General features: G+C 42.0%; 1 long non-coding RNA gene across 1 annotated transcript in view; it reads right to left on the bottom strand.

The window, feature by feature from the left end:
- LOC120943409 overlaps positions 1-19,103 on the bottom strand; it is an 84,409-nt gene that overhangs the window by 16,863 nt on the left and 48,443 nt on the right. The window contains exon 2 of the long non-coding RNA XR_005750285.1: positions 16,237-16,304. This is a non-coding gene — a long non-coding RNA (uncharacterized LOC120943409). The remainder of the gene's footprint in view (positions 1-16,236; positions 16,305-19,103) is intronic.

A 19,103-nucleotide genomic window follows, 5' to 3' on the forward strand; every position in this document is an offset into this window, starting at 1 on the left:
CTCATGGCCTAAGGCATTGACCTGGGCAGCCACTTTTTTAAGGATCTCCTCTTTTTTGATTTTGCTTGTGCTGGCACTATCTGCACCATGGAGTCTAGAATCAAATCTCTCCATGGCTGAGACTATAATGGCCCTCTCAGCATGGGTGTAGTTTTTCTTCCTTTTTTCCTTTCTGGGTCCAGGCATTGCAAAGTGAGAGCTCCCACCACCAACAGAAATCCAATGGAGTCACTTTGCACTAGTTGGGCGGATGTGCTGAGGCTTTAATGCACTGGGCCGGCCCAACTCAGCGGGGATTTACGCCTATTGTTGGTTTGCGCATGCGCAGAGGGCGGGGCACGTCCGGCGCATGCGCAGAGGGCGGGGCACGTCCGGCGCATGCTCCGTTCGGTCTGGACATCATTTTCATGGGGTCACGATTCATTAGAATGCTTCACGCCCACATCCCTCCTACCGTCACTTGCGCCTGCTTACACCGACACATTTAAGTTACGCGAGCGCAGCGCAGCGGAATATGGTCCGACTCTCTCCAAGTTAAGCCGGCGGTGTGCATCTGAGATGCGCTACGCCTGAATAAATATGCGCCAATCTACGAGAATATGGCCCAGAATGTATATTAGAGCAGAAAAGACTTCATATAAGTTTGTTTGCAGTGAGATGCACATTGTATGGCTCTGAAAACACCATAATTACGGATTACCAGCCTGCCTGCCAAAGATCAAATACTTGCCCCAATGTCCTGGGTTGACTTATATCTAATTCAGTTTCCAAGGTAATTGAAGACAAGGTCAAAACACTTTTCTGACATATTAGTATTTTTCTTCTAGGTTGCTATAGTAGCATACAAGAGGTCTAACGTGAAGTGGGTCTGGTTTTGGAAAGTCAAGTAAAGTCTGTGCAATTAAAGTAATTAAAATATTGATTTGTGTTTGTTATCCCAAATTGTGTTCAGTTTTCCAAAAGAGGACTAATTTTGTTTTGTTAACTAATAAGAAAAATATAAAAAAAATAAAAAGCCATCCAATATGTGGCAAAAAAACACAAAGCATAAGGTATTAAAAAAAAATTGCAGTCAATACCAGTTAGATCACTGTACAAGGTTTATAAGGAAATAAGTCCAACATTGAACCGTTTGGTATCAATTTTATTGTTTTGGAAAGTATTCAATTTTTTTCCTATTATTTTGTATACTACTCTACACAAATTGGAATTCATTTTATTCGAATTTTGGAAGATGATTATATTCTCTTTTATTCTATAAATTTTCTATTCTAATTGAGTCTATTAATTTAATTTCTATTCTATTTTTTTCTGTTCTTTTATTTTCTGTTCTATTTTTTTCTGTTTTACTTTATTATTTTCCGAACTATTTTATTATTTATTTTCTATTCCCTTATTTCCTACTCTATTCTTTTGTTTTCTTTTCTATTTTATTCTTTTATATTCTATTCTTGAATACAAATTTTGTTTAATTTATTTTGGATTTGTATAAATTCATTACCATTGTAATTTGGAAATCTAGATACATCCGTATAACGTAAAACTTATCAGAATTTCGATTCGGAATGAAATTAACCACACTTGTCTACTTAAATGCCAGGACATTCTAATACTCACATTTTAACAATTTTCTGCAGAGGTATCGGCTGACCTCCCCTCCCTTGTCACAGTGCCTTCTTGTTTGTTATTAAGTGTGTTGCTATGTCTATTTTAGTGATGTCTCAATAGGAAGGTGTGGCAGGAAACTTTATGGAAGTGTTGAAATTCCTATATTAGATTACCTGTGTTTTTAGGTCTTTAGGGACATGAGAAGACTATAGCTGATAATACACTAATAAATGTTTTCTAATTGGCAAAAAAACAAAAAAAACAAATCCCCCATCTAAACTATAGATGTGGCTTTGTCTCCATCATTATCATTTGATAGAACACTAGGTGGTGCTGTTGCAGAGTTTTTTTGGTGCAGAAATCAGTGCTGGGACAGCATGGAGTGAAAAGGAGTGTGTGAGCAGCAAGCAGAGGAGAGGACCAGACCCCCCTGAGGACAGTAATCACCCCACAGATGCGGACAGAGGACATCCAGCGGGACGGGGAGGTGGAAGGTTAACAGGGGAAGGCAGTGGGTAAGTGAAGTGCAGACCGGAGGGAGAGTGTGAAGCTGATCAGTGAGCGGGACTGAAGGTGACTGAATGCTAGTGTCAGGTTACAAGGGGAGGCTGTGCAGAGTGACACAGAGGCACAAAACCTGACTGACAGAGTATGTGAGTATTGTGTGCACCTGAGTATTGTGAGTACCTGAGTGTTGTGTGTATCTGGTATTGCTGCGAGTGCACATGGGCTGCAATTGTATGTGGACTGTGGTGGAATGCGAGTGCACGTGGACTGTGAGTACCTGTGTATTGTATTGTTGAGTATTAGTGTCAAGAAGCTAGTTGTTAGTTCATTTTGACAGGGTATAATCCCCAATCCTCATTAAATTAGTAGGTACGATGCCCAGCATGTGTGGAGATGCAACTCGGTGTACATCTTGCGGCATTTATGCGTTTCCTGATCATCTGATCAAGAGTGAATACTGTTGTGAAAAATGTAAGCATATTGTTTCCCTGGAAGCCCAGCTTCTGAATCTAGGCAAACAACTGTCAACATTAGCTCCCACCAATGAATGTTACCAATTTTTTTTTAAACTTTGTATGAATTGAATAAAATTTTCTATTTTTGATATAACGTTACGTCTGGTTTCTAAAATTGGCACCGCTATAATCCTCTATCCTCTCCAAAATTTCCATTTAATCTATTTGGGATGAGGTGCCATATGTTAAAGAGGACTTTCGATCACCTACTTTTCGCCTTTTAAGATTTGTTGTGACTCATCAGTAGTTTTGGCCAATCATAGCCGATCTCACATTGAGCAGGAGTCTTGGCCAATCACAGCCAGCCTTACACCCATTCTGTCTGGAAAGTTCCCAGCACACTGCTAGAAATTCATTACACTAGAGAGAGAGAGAGAGAAACTGAACAGACACACACCACTCAGAGTTATTTTTTATGGAAGCAAGTGGCCAAAATAGGTATTTAATACAGTTATATATGATCCTATTGTTAATAATGTGATTAGAACTGTATACTGAACTAGTTATGTGTTCACTTGTAGTTCCACCAAATGGCCAAACCTCAAACGTGATTAGAACTGCAATATCAAACGTTCAAGCAAACAGCAATATAGAGCGAGTAAAACTATTGATTAAGCTTCAGAGAGATCATAAAGTGTTTAAATAACTTAAAAAGTGAGAGTACAGATACTGAAGAAAGAAATATATCTACCATTTTATGTAGAATGACAAGATTGAACAGTTGAACCTCCGTTTGTCATACTATATTCAACACGTGTTTGTACATGGACTGCCTGCTGCAAAATTGTCAGTGTTATCTATGAAGAAAAGCTGAAGTTATCTCAAGAGTTTGTTGTGCTCTTTAAACCTACTGCTTCCATAGAACAGTGCTAGAGGAATTATAGAGTAACAGATAGTCTTGTTTGGACTAAAAGATCAGAGAAATCAAAATTCTTGCACTTCATAGTGCTGCGCCTGCCACATAGATGGGTGTGACAGTTAGGAAGGGCAAAGTGCCAGGGAGGCCGATCCTGAGCTGAAATATCCCAATAAGTACGTGCCATTGAGTGACATTGGTGAAACCAGTCAGGGACCAGCACTGCTGGAGATGAGGGACTCCCCTAGCTGCCAGGGAAATAACTCCTCCAGTGACACTGGGGGGGGGAAACGAAGGGAAAGGAAAGACAGATTTTGGTGGTAGGGGACTCAATTCTTAGGACAGAGAGGGCAATCTCTGACAAAGACCTGAAGCGCCGAACTGTATACTGTCTACCATGCACTCGGGTTCAGAACATCATAGATCTGGACAGATTACTGGGAGGGGCTGGGGAAGACCCAGCTATCATGGTGCATGTTGGCACCAATGACAATGTCAGAGGCAGATGGAGTGTCCTGAAGAGCGATTTTAGGGACTTAGGAGCTAAATTGAGGAAAAGGACCTCCAAGGTAGTATTCTCAGAACTAGAAAGGCAGAGGGAGAATCGGGAAGTTAACAAGTGGCGGAGGAGCACCAGTTCTATAGGAGGGACGGACTGCACCTAAATGAGGAGAGTGCAGATAGCCGAAAAGTTAGAGGGGCTTTTAAACTAGGCGACGGGGGGAGGGTCCAGAGGTAGAGCTAGTCAGCGTGGAACATGTTCCAGAGGGTAGTATTGGGAGCATTAGTGGTAGGTTGACTAAAGCACATAAACCCAAGGTAAGTATAGTAACAAGTCCTATTTGCAATCTCAGAACACCCAATACAAGAACAGTTTGCGTCTGGTCTAAACTACGTGGCATGTTTACCAATGCCAGGAGCTTGACTGATAGGATGGGAGAACTAGAGATACTGTTATACGAGGAGAATTTAGATTTTGTAGGAATTTCAGAGACTTGATTCAACGGCTCTCATGATTGGCTGGCAACCATTCAAAGGGTTATCCCTTTATCCAGGGATAGAGAGGCAAAAAAAGGTTAATGTGAGAAATTACATCACCAAGGGAGCTAGGGAGGAGGTGGAATCCTTATGGGTAGAGCTCCAAAGGGATGAAACTAAGGGGAAAATAATACTGTGAGTATGCTATAATAGGCCCCCTTAACTTGAGGGAGGAGGGGGGGACTGACCTCCTATCACAGCTTGGATTAGCAGCAAGGATGGGAAGTGTCATCATAATGTGAGATTTTTAATTATCCAGACATAGACTAAGCAGAAGGAACCTTGCATTTGTCTTAGGCTCGCCAGTTCTTAAATGTCTTACAGGACAATTTCATGGGTCAGATGCTAGACGCACTAACTACAAGCAAAGCATTACTAGACCTACTTATTACCAACAATAAATGACCCGATCACAGATGTGGAAATAAGGGGCAATTTAGGAAACAGCGATCACAGGTCAATTAGCTTCAGTATAAAATCACACAAATGGGAAACATAGGTGAATACAAAGACACTGAATTTCAAAAGAGCCAACTTCCCTAAACTACAAACCTTGCTAGAAGATATAAATTGGATACAATCTTAGCAACAAAGAACACGGAGGAGAGATAGGTTTGCTTTAAGAGCATGTTAAATAAGGGTATTAGCCAGTGCATCCCATTGGGAAATACATTTAAAAGAGTGAACAAAAGTCCTGGATGGCTTAACTCCAATGTAAAAATGCATATAAAAACAAAGGAGAAGGCCTTTAAGAAATACAAGGCTGGGGGCTTATCATCAGCATTCAGACTTTACAAATAATGCAACAAGAAATGTAAGGGTGCAATTAGGGTGGCTAAGATAGAACATGAAAGACACATAGCAAAACAAATCCCAAGAAACTCTTTAAGTATATAAAACAGTAAAAGAGAGAGGACAGACCTTATTGGCCCCTTAAAGAATGATGAAGGGAATCTGGTTTCTAAGGATGGAGAGATTGGCAAAGGTATTGGATCTTTTTTTCTCCCCAGTCTTCACAAGCTAATTGGGGGGCTTCAGTATCCAAAACTGCAGGGTTTATCCTCATGACACATCACAGGAAGTACCCTCATGGCGAACAGAGGACAGAATTAGAAATAGACTTGCAAAACTTACCATTAAAAAGTCCCTGGGACCACGTGGCTTGCACCCGAAGGTCCGTAGGGAACACAGTCAAGTAATTATTGCTAGACCTTTAGAACTGACAGTCTACTGATTGGAATGGTACCAGCTGATTAGAGAAAAGCCAATGTAGCAACAATATTTAAAAAAGGGTCCAAATACATCCATGTGAATTACAGACCAGTAAGCCTAACATCGATAGTATACAAGCTCTTGGAGAGGATAAGGGACTATATACAAGATTTTGGTAATGAAAACTGTATCGTTAGTAGTAATTAGCATGGATTCATGAAGAATCATTCTTGCCAAACCAATCTACTTACCTTCTATGAGGAGGTGAGCTGCCATCTAGATAAAGGAAGGCCCGTAGACGTGGTGTATCTGGATTTTGCAAAAGCATTTGACACATTTCTCCATACTTTGTACTTTACTGTACAAAGTAAGGTCTGTTGGCATGGACCATAGGGTGAGTACATGGATTGAAAACTGGCTACAAGGGCGAGTTCAGAGAGTGGTGATAAATGGGGAGTACTCAGAATGGTCAGGGGTGGGTAGTGGGGTCCCCCTGAGTTCTGTGCTGGGACCAATAATATTTAATTTGTTCATAAATGACCTGGAGGATCTCTATTTGCGGACGATACTAAGCAAAGCAGGGCAATAACTTCTCCACAGTTTGTGGAAACCTTACAAGGAGATCTAACAAATTAATGGGGTGGGCAACTACATGGCAAATAAGGTTTAATGTGGAAAAATTTTAAATAATGCATTTGGTTGTCAAAAATATGAATGCAATCTACTCACTGGGGGAAAACCTCTGTGGGAATCAAGGATTGAAAAGGACCTGGGAGTCCTAGTAGATGATAGGCTCAGCAATGGCATGCAATGTCAAGCTGCTGCTAACAAAGTAAACAGAATATTGGAATGCATTAAAAAGGGGATTAACTCCAGAGATAAAGCAATAATTCTCCCACGCTACAAGACTCTGGTCCGGCCTCATCTGGAGTATGCTGTCCAGTTCTGGGCACCAGTCCTCAGGAAGGATGTGCTGGAAATGGAGTAGTACAGAGAAGGGCAACAAAGCTAATAAAGGGACTGGAGGATATTGGTTATGAAGAAAGGTTACAGGCACTTAAATTCTTCTCTCTGGAGAAGAGATACTTGAGAAGGAATATGATTCCAATTTACAAATACCATACTGGTAAACCCAAAATCGGAATAAAACTTTTCCGTGGGAGGGAGTTTTTTCAACCTCACCTACTATGTAACTATATAGAGCAATGATGGTTAAATTTCCTGCTAAAGCTTTTGTCCTTTTTAGAGCCAGTGGTTGGCAGCACTGTTCAAATTTTGGTTGGTTCATCAGAAAGTGGCCAAAATTAGATCAGTGACCATACCCATAAAATTGCACAGGTTATCTTTGATAATCCACGTGTTAAAATAAACTCTGTGACCACACCTGCGGACCCGATCGCCGCTGGTGTCCCGTGATCGGTCATTGGAGCTGAAGAACGGGGAGAGGTGTGTGTAAACACACCTTCCCTGTTCTTTGTTGTGGCAGTGTCATTGATCGTCTGTTTCCTGATATAGGGAAAGACGATCAATGACATCACACGTCCAGCCCCGCCCCCCTACAGTTAGAAACACATATGAGGTCACACTTAACCCCTTCAGCGCCCCCTAGTGGTTAACTCCTAAACTGCAATTGTCATTTTACAGTAAACAATGCATTTTTATAGCACCTTTTGCTGTGAAAATGACAATGGTCCCAAAAATGTGTCAAAATTATCTGATGTGTCCGCCATAATGTCACAGTCACGAAAAAAAAATCGCTGATCACCGCCATTAGTAGTAAAAAAAAAAATTACTAATAAAAATGCAATAAAACTATCCCCTATTTTGTAAACGCTATAAATTTTGCGCAAACCAATCCTTAAATGCTTATTCTTCCACCTATTTTTGGTAAAAAAAAATCGCAATAAGTATCAGCCTAAACTGAGGAAAAAAAACGTTTTTTTATACATTTTTGGGGGAAATTTATTATAGCAAAAAGTAAAAAATATTGCATTTTTTTAAAAAATTGACGCTCTATTTTTGTTTATAGCGCAAAAAATAAAAACAACAGAGGTGATCAAATACCACCAAAAGAAAGCTCTATTTGTGGGAAAAAAGGACACTAATTTTTAAAGTTTTGACGACTCATTTGGCATATGCCTTATTGAGTCCATATGCTTTGGTAAGCCTCAGTTTTATCGGTGGTGGTTTCTCCTATTATTCTATTTCTACGCAATATGGTTTTCATACCTGGAGGTTGACATCTACTTGCCAGGATCAATACTTCAACACTATTGTTTTTTTCACTTAACTTGTTGGACTGTATTATAATTTTTTCCTTCACTTTTCACAGTGTGATCTTTCAATTCAAATTTTGTTAACTTTGCACTTTTCATTTGTGTATATTTAATTGTGTTTGCACATGTTCTTAGTGTTTAACCACTTGCTTACTGGGCACATAAACCCCCTTCGTGCCCAGGCGAAATTTCAGCTTCTGGCACTGCGTCGCTTTAACTGACATTTGCGCGGTCGTGCAACGTGGCTCCCAAACAAAATTGATGTCCTTTTTTCCCCACAAATAGAGCTTTCTTTTGGTGGTATTTGATCACCTCTGCGGTTTTTATTTTTTGCGCTATAAACAAAAAAAAGAGCGACAATTTAAAAAAAAAATATATATTTTTTACTTGTTGCTATAATAAATAGCCCAATTAAAAAAAAAAAAATTCTCAGTTAAGGCCGATACGTATTTTTCGACGTATTTTTGTAAAAAAAAAATCGCAATAAGCGACTGGTTTGCGCAAAAGTTATAGCGCCTACAAAATGGGGAACAGAATTATGATTTTTTTTTATTATTTTTTTTTACTAGTAATGGCGGCGATCTGCGATTTTTATTGGGACTGCAATATTGCGGCAGACGTATCGGACACTTTTGACACAAATTTGGGACCATTCACATTTATACAGCAATGCTATAAAAATGCACTAATTACTGTATAAATGTGACTGGCAGGGAAGGGGTTAACACTAGGGGGTGAGGAAGGGGTTAAATGTGTATCCTGGGTGTGTTCTAACTGTGTGGGGGGAGGGGGGAGACTGGGGGAGGTGACCGATGCTGTGTCCCTATGTACAAGGGACACAGATCGGTCTCCTCTCCTCTGACAGCACGTGGAGCTCTGTGTTTACACACAGAGCTCCACGTCCCTGCTGTGTTACCGATGATCACGTGTACCCGGTGGACATCGCGGCCGCCAGGTACACGCATCGGATCTTCAGCGATGCGCCGGGACAGTGTTTACCCGCTGCGCGCCACCCAGAGGCGCGCGCGGGTAATGCACTTTAACCAGTTCCCGACCCGCTCATGTACATATACGTCAGCAGAATGGCACGGACAGGCACATCAACGTACCTGTACGTCCTCTGCTTGACGGGGGTCGGGGGTCCGATCGGGACCCCCCCCCGGTACATGGCGCGGGTCGGTAATCTTCAGGAGCGATCCGGGATGCGGGGGCGGCAGTTCGTTTTTGTCCGCCCCCTCCGGATCGCTCCCCAGCCAATCAGCTTCCTCCCCCGCCCTCCTCTGCCTGCATTGTAAACACAGGCAGAGGAGGAAGTGATGTCACCGCTCCTCCCGCCGGTATTTTCATCCGGCGGAGGAGCGGAGACATCACACAGTGAGTACACAAGCACTACACTGACACACAGACACATAGGCTTACGATCCCCCCCCCGGTCACCCCCCGATCGCCCCCACCAGCCCCCCCCTGTCACACCGTCACTAAATTGCAGTGATCATTTACTGATCACTGCATTTAGTTTCAGTGTGACAGGCAGTTAGTGTCAGGCAGTTAGTGTTAGGTCCAGGATAGCCCCCCCCCCCCAATAAAGGTTTTAACCCCTTGATCACCCCCTAGTTAACCCTTTCACCCCCCTTTTTCCAGCGTCACTAAGCGATCGTTTTTCTGATCGCTGTATTAGTGTCGCTCGTGCCACTAGGTAGCTAGTTTTTTTTTGAGGTTCGCCGCCATGTTTTTATAGCGTTAGAAAATTTATGGGGGTACCTAACGCTATAAAAACATGGCGCCGAACCTCAAAAAAAAACTAGCTACCTAGTGGCACGAGCGACACTAATACAGCGATCAGAAAAACGATCGCTTAGTGACGCTGGCAAAAGGGGGGTGAAAGGGTTAACTAGGGGGTGATCAAGGGGTTAAAACCTTTATTGGGGGGGGGGTAGGGGGCTACACTGGACTTAACACTTTTAACCCCTTGATCACCCCCTAGTTAACCCTTTCACCCCCCCTTTTGCCAGCGTCACTAAGCGATCGTTTTTCTGATCGCTGTATTAGTGTCGCTCGTGCCGCTAGGTAGCTAGTTATTTTTTGAGGTTCGCCCGCCAGGTTTTTATAGCGTTAGGTACCCCCATACATTTTCTAATAAAGGTTTTAACCCCTGATTGCCCTTAGAGTTAACTCTTTCACCCCCTACTGCCAGCGTCACTAAGCGATCGTTTTTCTGATCGCTGAATTAGTGTCGCTGGTGCCGCTAGGTAGCTAGTTATTTTTTGAGGTTCGCCCGCCAGGTTTTTATAGCGTTAGGTACCCCCATACATTTTCTAATAAAGGTTTTAACCCCTGATTGCCCCTAGAGTTAACCCTTTCACCCCCTATTGCCAGCGTCACTAATCGATCATTTTTCTGATCGCTGTATTAGTGTCGCTGGTGCCGCTAGGTAGCTAGTTATTTTTTGAGGTTCGCCCGCCAGGTTTTTATAGCGTTAGGTACCCCCATACATTTTCTAATAAAGGTTTTTAACCCCTGATTGCCCCTAGAGTTAACCCTTTCACCCCCTATTGCCAGCGTCACTAAGCGATCGTTTTTTTCTGATCGCTGTATTAGTGTCGCTGGTGCCGCTAGGTAGCTAGTTATTTTTTGAGGTTCGCCCGCCAGGTTTTTATAGCGTTAGGTACCCCCATACATTTTCTAATAAAGGTTTTAACCCCTGATTGCCCCTAGAGTTAACCCTTTTACCCCCTATTACCAGCGTCACTAAGCAATCATTTTTCTGATCGCTGTATTAGTGCCGCTAGGTAGCTAGTTATTTTTTGAGGTTCGCCCGCTAGGTTTTTATAGCGTTAGGTACCCCCATACATTTTCTAATAAAGGTTTTAACCCCTGATTGCCCCTAGAGTTAACCCTTTCACCCCCCTATTGCCAGCATCACTAAGCGATCATTTTTCTGATCGCTGTATTAGTGTCGCTGGTGCCGCTAGGTAGCTAGTTAGTGCCAGTAACGCTTACACCCACGCGCAAAACATACTCCCCCCATATGTGGAATTACACCCCAAAATACATTCTGCTGCTTCTCCTGAGTACGGGGCTACCACATGTGTGAGACTTTTTGGGAGCCTAGCCGCGTACGGGACCCCAAAAAACAATCACCGCCTTCAGGCTTTCTAAGGGTGTCAATTTTTGATTTCACTCCTCACTACCCATCACAGTTTCGAAGGCCATAAAATGCCAAAATAGCACAAAAACCCCCCAAATGACCCCATTTTGGAAAGTAGACACCCCAAGCTATTTTCTGAGAGGGATGTCGAGTCCATGGAATATTTTATATTTTGACACAAGTTGCGGGAATATGATAAACTGATTTTTTTTTGCACAAAGTTGTCACTAAATGATATATTTCTCACACATGCCATGGTTATATGTGGAATTGCACCCCAAAATACATTCTGCTGCTTCTCCTGAGTACGGGGATACCACATGTGTGGGACTTTTTGGGAGCCTAGCCACGTACGGGGCCCCGAAAACCAATCACCATCTTCAAGATTTCTAAGGGCATACATTTTTGATTTCACTCCTCACTACCTATCATAGTTTTGAAGGCCATAAAATGCCAAGATGGCACACAACCCCCCCAAATGACCCCATTTTGTAAAGAAGACACCCCAAGCTATTTGCTGAGAGGCATGTTAAGTCCATGGAATATTACATTTTTTTGCCCCAAGTGATTGAATATTGACCGAAAAAAAAAAAAAAAAAAAAAAATTACAAAACGTTGTCACTAAATGATATATTTCTCACACATGCCATGGTTATATGTGGAATTGCACCCCAAAATACATTCTGCTGCTTCTCCTGAGTACGGAGATACCACATGTGTGGGACTTTTTGGGAGCTTAGCCGCGTACGGGACCCCGAAAACCAATCACCACCTTCAAGATTTGTGTGAGTGAAATCAAAAATTTATGTCCTTAGAAATCTTGAAGGTGGTGATTGGTTTTCGGGGTCCCGTACGCGGCTAAGCTCCCAAAAAGTCCCACACATGTGGTATCCCCGTACTCAGGAGAAGCAGCAGAATGTATTTTGGGGTGCAATACCACATATAACCATGGCATGTGTGAGAAATATATCATTTAGTGACAACATTTTGTAATTTATTTTTTATTTATTTTTTTGGTCAATATTCAATCACTCGGGGAAAAAAAAATTAAATATTCCATGGACTCAACATGCCTCTCAGCAAATAGCTTGGGGTGTCTTCTTTCCAAAATGGGGTCATTTGGGGGGGTTGTGTGCCATCTTGGCATTGTATGGCCTTCAAAACTATGATAGGTAGTGAGGAGTGAAATAAAAAATGTATGCCCTTAGAAATCTTGAAGGTGGTGATTGGTTTTCGGGGTCCCGTACGCGGCTAGGCTCCCAAAAAGTCCCACACATGTGGTATCCCTGTACTCAGGAGAAGCAGCAGAATGTATTTTGGGGTGCAATTCCACATATAACCATGGCATGTGTGAGAAATATATCATTTAGTGACAACTTTGTGCAAAAAAAAAATCAGTTTGTCATATTCCCGCAACTTGTGTCAAAATATAAAATATTCCATGGACTCGACATGCCTCTCAGCAAATAGCTTGGGGTGTCTACTTTCCAAAATGGGGTCATTTGGGGGGGTTTTGTGCTATTTTGGCATTTTATGGCCTTCGAAACTGTGATAGGTAGTGAGGAGTGAAATCAAAAATTTGCGCCCTTAGAAATGCTGAAGGCGGTGCTTGGTTTTCGGGGTCCCGTACGTGGCTAGGCTCCCAAAAAGTCCCACACATGTGGTATCCCCGTACTCAGAAGAAGCAGCAGAATGTATTTTGGGGTGCAATTCCACATATAACCATGGCATGTGTGAGCAATATATCATTTAGTGACAACTTTTTGTAATTTTTTTTTTATTTTTATTTTTTTGTCATTATTCAATCACTTGGGACAAAAAAAAAAAAATATTCAATGGACTCAACATGCCTCTCAGCAGTTTCCCTGGGGTGTCTACTTTCCAAAATGGGGTCATTTGGGGGGGTTTTGTACTGCCTTGCCATTTTAGCACCTCAAGAAATGAGGCAGTCATAAAATAAAAGTTGTGTAAATTCCAGAAAATGTACCCTAGTTTGTAGATGCTATAATTTTTGCGAAAACCAATAAATATACGCTTATTGCGATTTTTTTTACAAAAGACATGTGGCTGAATACATTTTGGCCTAAATGTTTGACTAAAATTTAGTTTATTCGATATTTTTTACTTTTTGTTATAAGAAAAATCTTTTGTTTTCAAAATTTTCGGTCTTTTTCCGTTTATATCGCAAAAAATAAAAATCGCATAGGCAATCAAATACCATCAAAAGAAAGCTCTATTTGTGGGAAGAAAAGGACGCAAATTTCGTTTCGGTACAACATTGCATGACCGCGCAATTACCAGTTAAAGCAGCGCAGTGACAAATTGTAAAAACACCTTGGGTCTTTAGACAGCGTATTGGTCCGGGGCTTAAGTGGTTAAAAGACGTCCAAAGACGTCCACTTGGCACTTGAGAGCCGCGCTGTTGACGTCTTTTGTCAATAGCACGGGTCTCAAGTGGTTAAACATTAGTCATTGTTGTATGCTCCAATATAGGACCATTTTCATTTAGCGCCACACTTTCTGTATTCGTTTTCCATGTTCAGACTTTTTCCCCTTTATTTTCACCAGGTGATTCTGCCAGTAACACACGTCTAGTTCTGGGGTGACAACACTCAGTCACTGTATTGTGTTTATGGAAGTACAGTGTTGTCACCCTAGGGTAGGAAGTGTGTTAGGACTATATAGCACATTCCCCTCTTCTCTCCATAATGAAGGGGGTCTAGTTCAAAGAGGTGACATGGGCAGGACTGAGACAACTACTTGAAATTTCAGTGCAGTGCATGAAATGACAAACTCACTAGATTACTGGAATGATGAACTTGTATTTAGTTTAAAGATTAATGCAAACACACCATCAATGGTATATTTAAAGCCCAAGCCCATATTTCTTTTAATTTCTAATTGTTTGGCCAAAATGGACGAATTCCTTTCTTATGTGATGCAGCCGTTGTCAGCAATGCATAAAGTGTATGCTCGCTTGGCTCAAATTAACTATTTAAGATGAAAGGAGAGATGGAGTTATGGTTTAAAAATAGGAGAAGTAAATTGTTAGGGTTTCCATACACTTTAAATCTCCTTGCCTTCACTCAAGCGGCAAATCACACCGGGACTTGTAGTGTCTCGGCACCTTGACACGTCTATATTTCTTGACCTTGGTAAACACTATCTTCTCTTTCCTCACACTGACATATTTTTAGATAAACAATGTTTGCATTCAGAGCTTCCCTTTAGGTTTCTCTCCTGCCCCCTTCAAGGTAACTTTGAACTTTTTTTCAGACCTATGACTTAGAAGGACAGTGAAGGAAGAGCAAGTATCAGCATGCTGGGCACACAAAACATTATCAACATGGTGGAAAATAAGGACATGGCTTCATTGAGCCACGGGAATTGAAATCCTAAATTGTTAGGCTTCTGCAGATTGTTATGCAGCTCAGTGCTGCAGAGAGGACATCGGGTAAAGTTGAGTAAGGTCATTCCTTATGCTTTTCAGGATCGCAATCTAGAAATAAATTGCCATCGGTGAGAAGTGCGAGTTCTCTGTTACTTAGTGAAAGTATTGGATAAGCCATCTGTATCCTTGTCAATAGGATTTAATATTTAATTAAAGTAGAACTTAATTTAACGTGTATCTAAATTGTATCTAAACCCAAGAACAAAAATATTGTTAGTATTGCAGTCTACTGGTCCTTAGATGTGGTGGCTGCATTTGTTTTGTTTTTTCAATTTTTTTACACCTGGTAATCCTGCTATTAACACGCTTCCTATGCCAAGGTGACCACCATACTGAGCTGTGTTGTCACCCTAGTACAGGGAATGGGTTAGGACTACATAACAAATCCTCCTCTTTTCCATAACAGTGGTAAGTGTTCATGGGGATTGCAGGGAACAACATTAACTTTGATCAGCGCACAAGATTTCTAGCTAGATGAACAGCTATTATCCACGTGTTGAACAGATATAATAAAACACTTTCAATGGTATATTTGACAGACCAAAAGGAGCAAATGAGACTAGTATATAGTTAGAGTTTACATACACTTTAACAGCAAACATTCAGTTCATATGTGTTAAAAATAAACAGTTGCAAAAGGTAGCTGTACATGAACTCCTTTGTTATATTATATACTGTACATTACCCACTTCTTACTACCATGTTTCCTTGCAAATAAGACCCATCTAGATTTTCTTGGATGGCTGAAATATAAGCCCTACCCCCTAAATAAACCCTAGGTAAAGTCCTTGTAAAAGTATGTAATCCACGCTATAAAAAGGATTATATAATGTGCAGTGTGTGTCTTTATGTAACATTATTGCAGAAAATACCTTATTTACAGCGCTGCTGGGTGCTAATGTCACTCCTCTGAGCTCTCCTCCTCTCCTCCCAGCTGACATCAGCAGCCCCTCCTTCTGCAGTGCACGTAGCAGGGGATCTTGGCACCTCCCTCAGCAGTGCTCAGAGCAGATAAGAGCTCTGACAGGTCACGTGAGCGCCCGGGGGCTCTTTAAATAAGGTATTTTCTATAATGTTACATAAAAGACACAGACTGGACATTTTAATTCATTTACAGAGTGGATTAAATGATTTTACAAGGACTTTAACTAGGGTTTTTTTGGTTATTACAGAGATGCGGACTCCTGAGCCGACAGGGAGGGAGAGGAGTGAAGACAGAGGACACATAAGACATCCCCTGAAAACAAGCACTAATGCATTTTTTTTGCCAAAATTAATATAAGACCCAGTCTAATTTCAGGCAAGCACGGTAGCTGTAATTTTAAATCAGGTGGATAGTGCCCTTAAAATTAAGATAATAATTGCTTGATGTGTCATGTCTGGAAGTGGTGTCCAACATTCCTGGACAACATTTCAGGAGAATTTGTGTGTCCCTTTTGATGTGCTAGTTGCAGAGGTGGCTGGTAGCAGCTCTACCTCTCCTAGCAGAAGCCTCCATCTTCCCAGCAATAACACGCACACTCAGCCAAGACAACAAACAACCCGAATGTGTGTAACACCTCTACATTATCTTAGGGAACAACATTAATTATTTTGGATATTCTGGCACTTCTGTTCCTACTCACCAAGACAGGACATTCTGAAGGTGTCCATTGACGTTCCATCGTTATTCAATCAGCCAACTGCCCGATATCTATAGGAAACATTGATTAGCACTTCTGCCTTGCAGCACTGGGATCTTCAGTTTGAATCTTGGCCAGGACACTAGCAACATGGTGTTTGCAAGCTCTCCCTGTGCTGTGGTTTTTCTCCAGATATTCTGCTTTCTTCCCACACTAGACATTTTGGTAGATTTGGCTGTGTGTATGTAGCCAATTGCTGGGCTATAGCAATATGGAGAAAAAGACATTGCCCTTTATTCTTCTCTCCCTCTACTGAGATACCAATGTTATGCTGCACCATCCTCCTCCGGCCAGCAGGGTGAGAGCTAAAGCCAAGCAAGCCAATAGACTTCTATGTAGAGGGCTGAGAATCATAGAAGCTGTAGTTTCAGACGGCAGCCATACAAGTATAATGGCTATATTGTAATTGTTATAATACAAATCCCAATAGGCACTGTGCAGTAGGAGTGGAGAGCTTTAACTGCCAGAGAAAGTTCTTTCTCTTGGCATTAGGGTATTGAGAGAGAGAGAGAGAGCACCCTCTGTATGAATAATCGCCTGCCAGCTGGAGACAATACCAGTGAAGATCCAAGCCTGAGACTGGGAGTTACTGGAGGGCAGTGAGGCCCCCGCCCACATCACAGCACCTGCGCCGCTGCCACAGGGAGGCTGGAGTGTGCAATCACCTTCTGCTTATCACTGGATGTTTTCAGGGAGGAAACCGAGGGTGCCCCCCCTTTCTACAGTAGGGTTTCCACCTCATCCATTTAAAACCAAACACATTTACAGAGGCAGCTCAGAGGTGATATTCTGTGTGATTAAGGTGGCAATTAAACTCAGAGTGCATTATCTGCATTACATTGTCCTCAGAACCTGTGTAATTCCTATGTGTTCGGTTTTAAAGGGATGATGTGGCAATCCCTTTCTACAGTAAGAGGTCACCAAAGCATCCCATGGACTGGTGGGAGGGTTATTCACCCATTGCTAAAACTGCTAGCAGGGAGTGAACCACTCACAGCAGGACACCAATTGTACCCAATCCATACTGCACTTATTCCAAACCTAGACCACATTCTAGCGAACCTTTACTGCATCTAAACCACATCTACCTTGCACCTGTGCCAAGGCTATATCATACCTATACCGCATGCAGGTTTAACTGGGACTGTTGCCAAGTGCACCAATGCTCTTAAAGGACCCCAACGATAGCAGAAGAACAGGTCAAAAGACTTCCTCTCTTATAATAATTATTCTGCAAGCCCCCTTTGTTCCCCTGCCCCCTCCGCTACCATCCTCCTTTAATTCGGGACAGTACATGCCCAGTTGGTCTAGGACTAGCATCACCGCCATAAACACGCTTTGGAAGTATAGTTCCAGAGCTCGGTAGATTAAACGTTACTACTGCTCACTGCTGCATCTGAGGTGGCCTTGATATTGTTTATGCTGATATGGATGCCAAAATGTCATCTTATGCCTAGTCCTTACTGTTAAACATTTTTGCATGCTAAATTGTGTTATTGCCATTGCTAATCCATTTTATGCTTGCCTAGTTACCAACCATATTGTGTGACAATATATTACGTTTGCCTTTACTACCTGGTTTGGGGTCTGTTTTATTTGATATAGCGCTACTACTGGGTCATAAGTATTACCTTCAGCGATTTCCTGTGATATTATATGTTTGTACACTCAACCTAGTGTGTTGGAGGGGCTGAGGCTTTTTGGAAAAAGGCTCAGCAAAGAACAGAGGACCCATCCATCCTAATCAGCGGCTCTTAAGAGGATAGTGCTGCATGCGTGCAAGACATGGAACTTAAGCTGTAAGCTCTTTGAAAGCAGGAAATTATGTGAATGTATATTATGTTTACTAAAAACAACATATAGGATGTGTTAACACTTGCGGCTGTCATTCCTGTTTCTCTGAGAAGCAATCCGCAGTGGATCACTTTTCAGTGGCATTTGACAGGCAGCTAAGAGGTGACGTTTCAACTTGGGGGTGCCAGTTCTAATCCTTGAAAGACTGCAGCACTGCTCCACTACGGAGTGCATTAAAAGTGGTTGCTGTGACATCAACGGATCATGTCTAGCCATGATACTGCCCACCAAATGGAACCTGTGGTAAAATGTTTACCATGCCCATGAAGCAAAGCATTGTGGCATGTGTGGGGGTGGTAAAAACACAGATCAACTGCCTGTAGTTACAGCCCCTCAGCCACATCTCAACTGCATAAGGGCTCGTTTACACTTGCAGTTGGGGACAATAAAAATATATGGATGAACCTTTTTTTTTTTAACCCACCAACTGCTCCCTCTCTAAGCTGCAAAGACAGTGGATGGGGGTGTATATATGCCACAGCCATGAAAATGCTTCGCTTTGTGACAGTGGCAAGAATTATCCCCCCCATTGCACTTGGCAGGCAGTATCACCTGCTGAACATGACCCAAATCACCCGATGGCCTGACCAGTAACACACCTCCTGCGTTGTCCCCACTCTGGATGAAGGAACAAGAGAGACACCTTTGGACACCAGCATGGTCAGTCTGGGGGGAGGTTAGATGTACTAACAAATTGAAGCCAAACTCCACCTCACACTTTATAATCAATTATAATCAGTTACAGACATTTTTCTTTGCTGTGATTTGCGTTTTTTTAAATCTGCCCGACAAAAACATTTCCAAAACAAAATGCATAAAAACACAAGTCGCGTTAAAATCACTGTAAAAAAAAAAATGCAAAAAGCACTGCAGAAATGCTCAAAAGCAACATGAGGTGAATCGAGCCTAAACCATTGCACCATTGAACAGTAGATCACTGATGCCATGCAGGTCTG

The sequence above is a fragment of the Rana temporaria genome, chromosome 6, assembly GCF_905171775.1.
Source record: "Rana temporaria chromosome 6, aRanTem1.1, whole genome shotgun sequence".
NCBI lineage: Eukaryota > Metazoa > Chordata > Amphibia > Anura > Ranidae > Rana > Rana temporaria.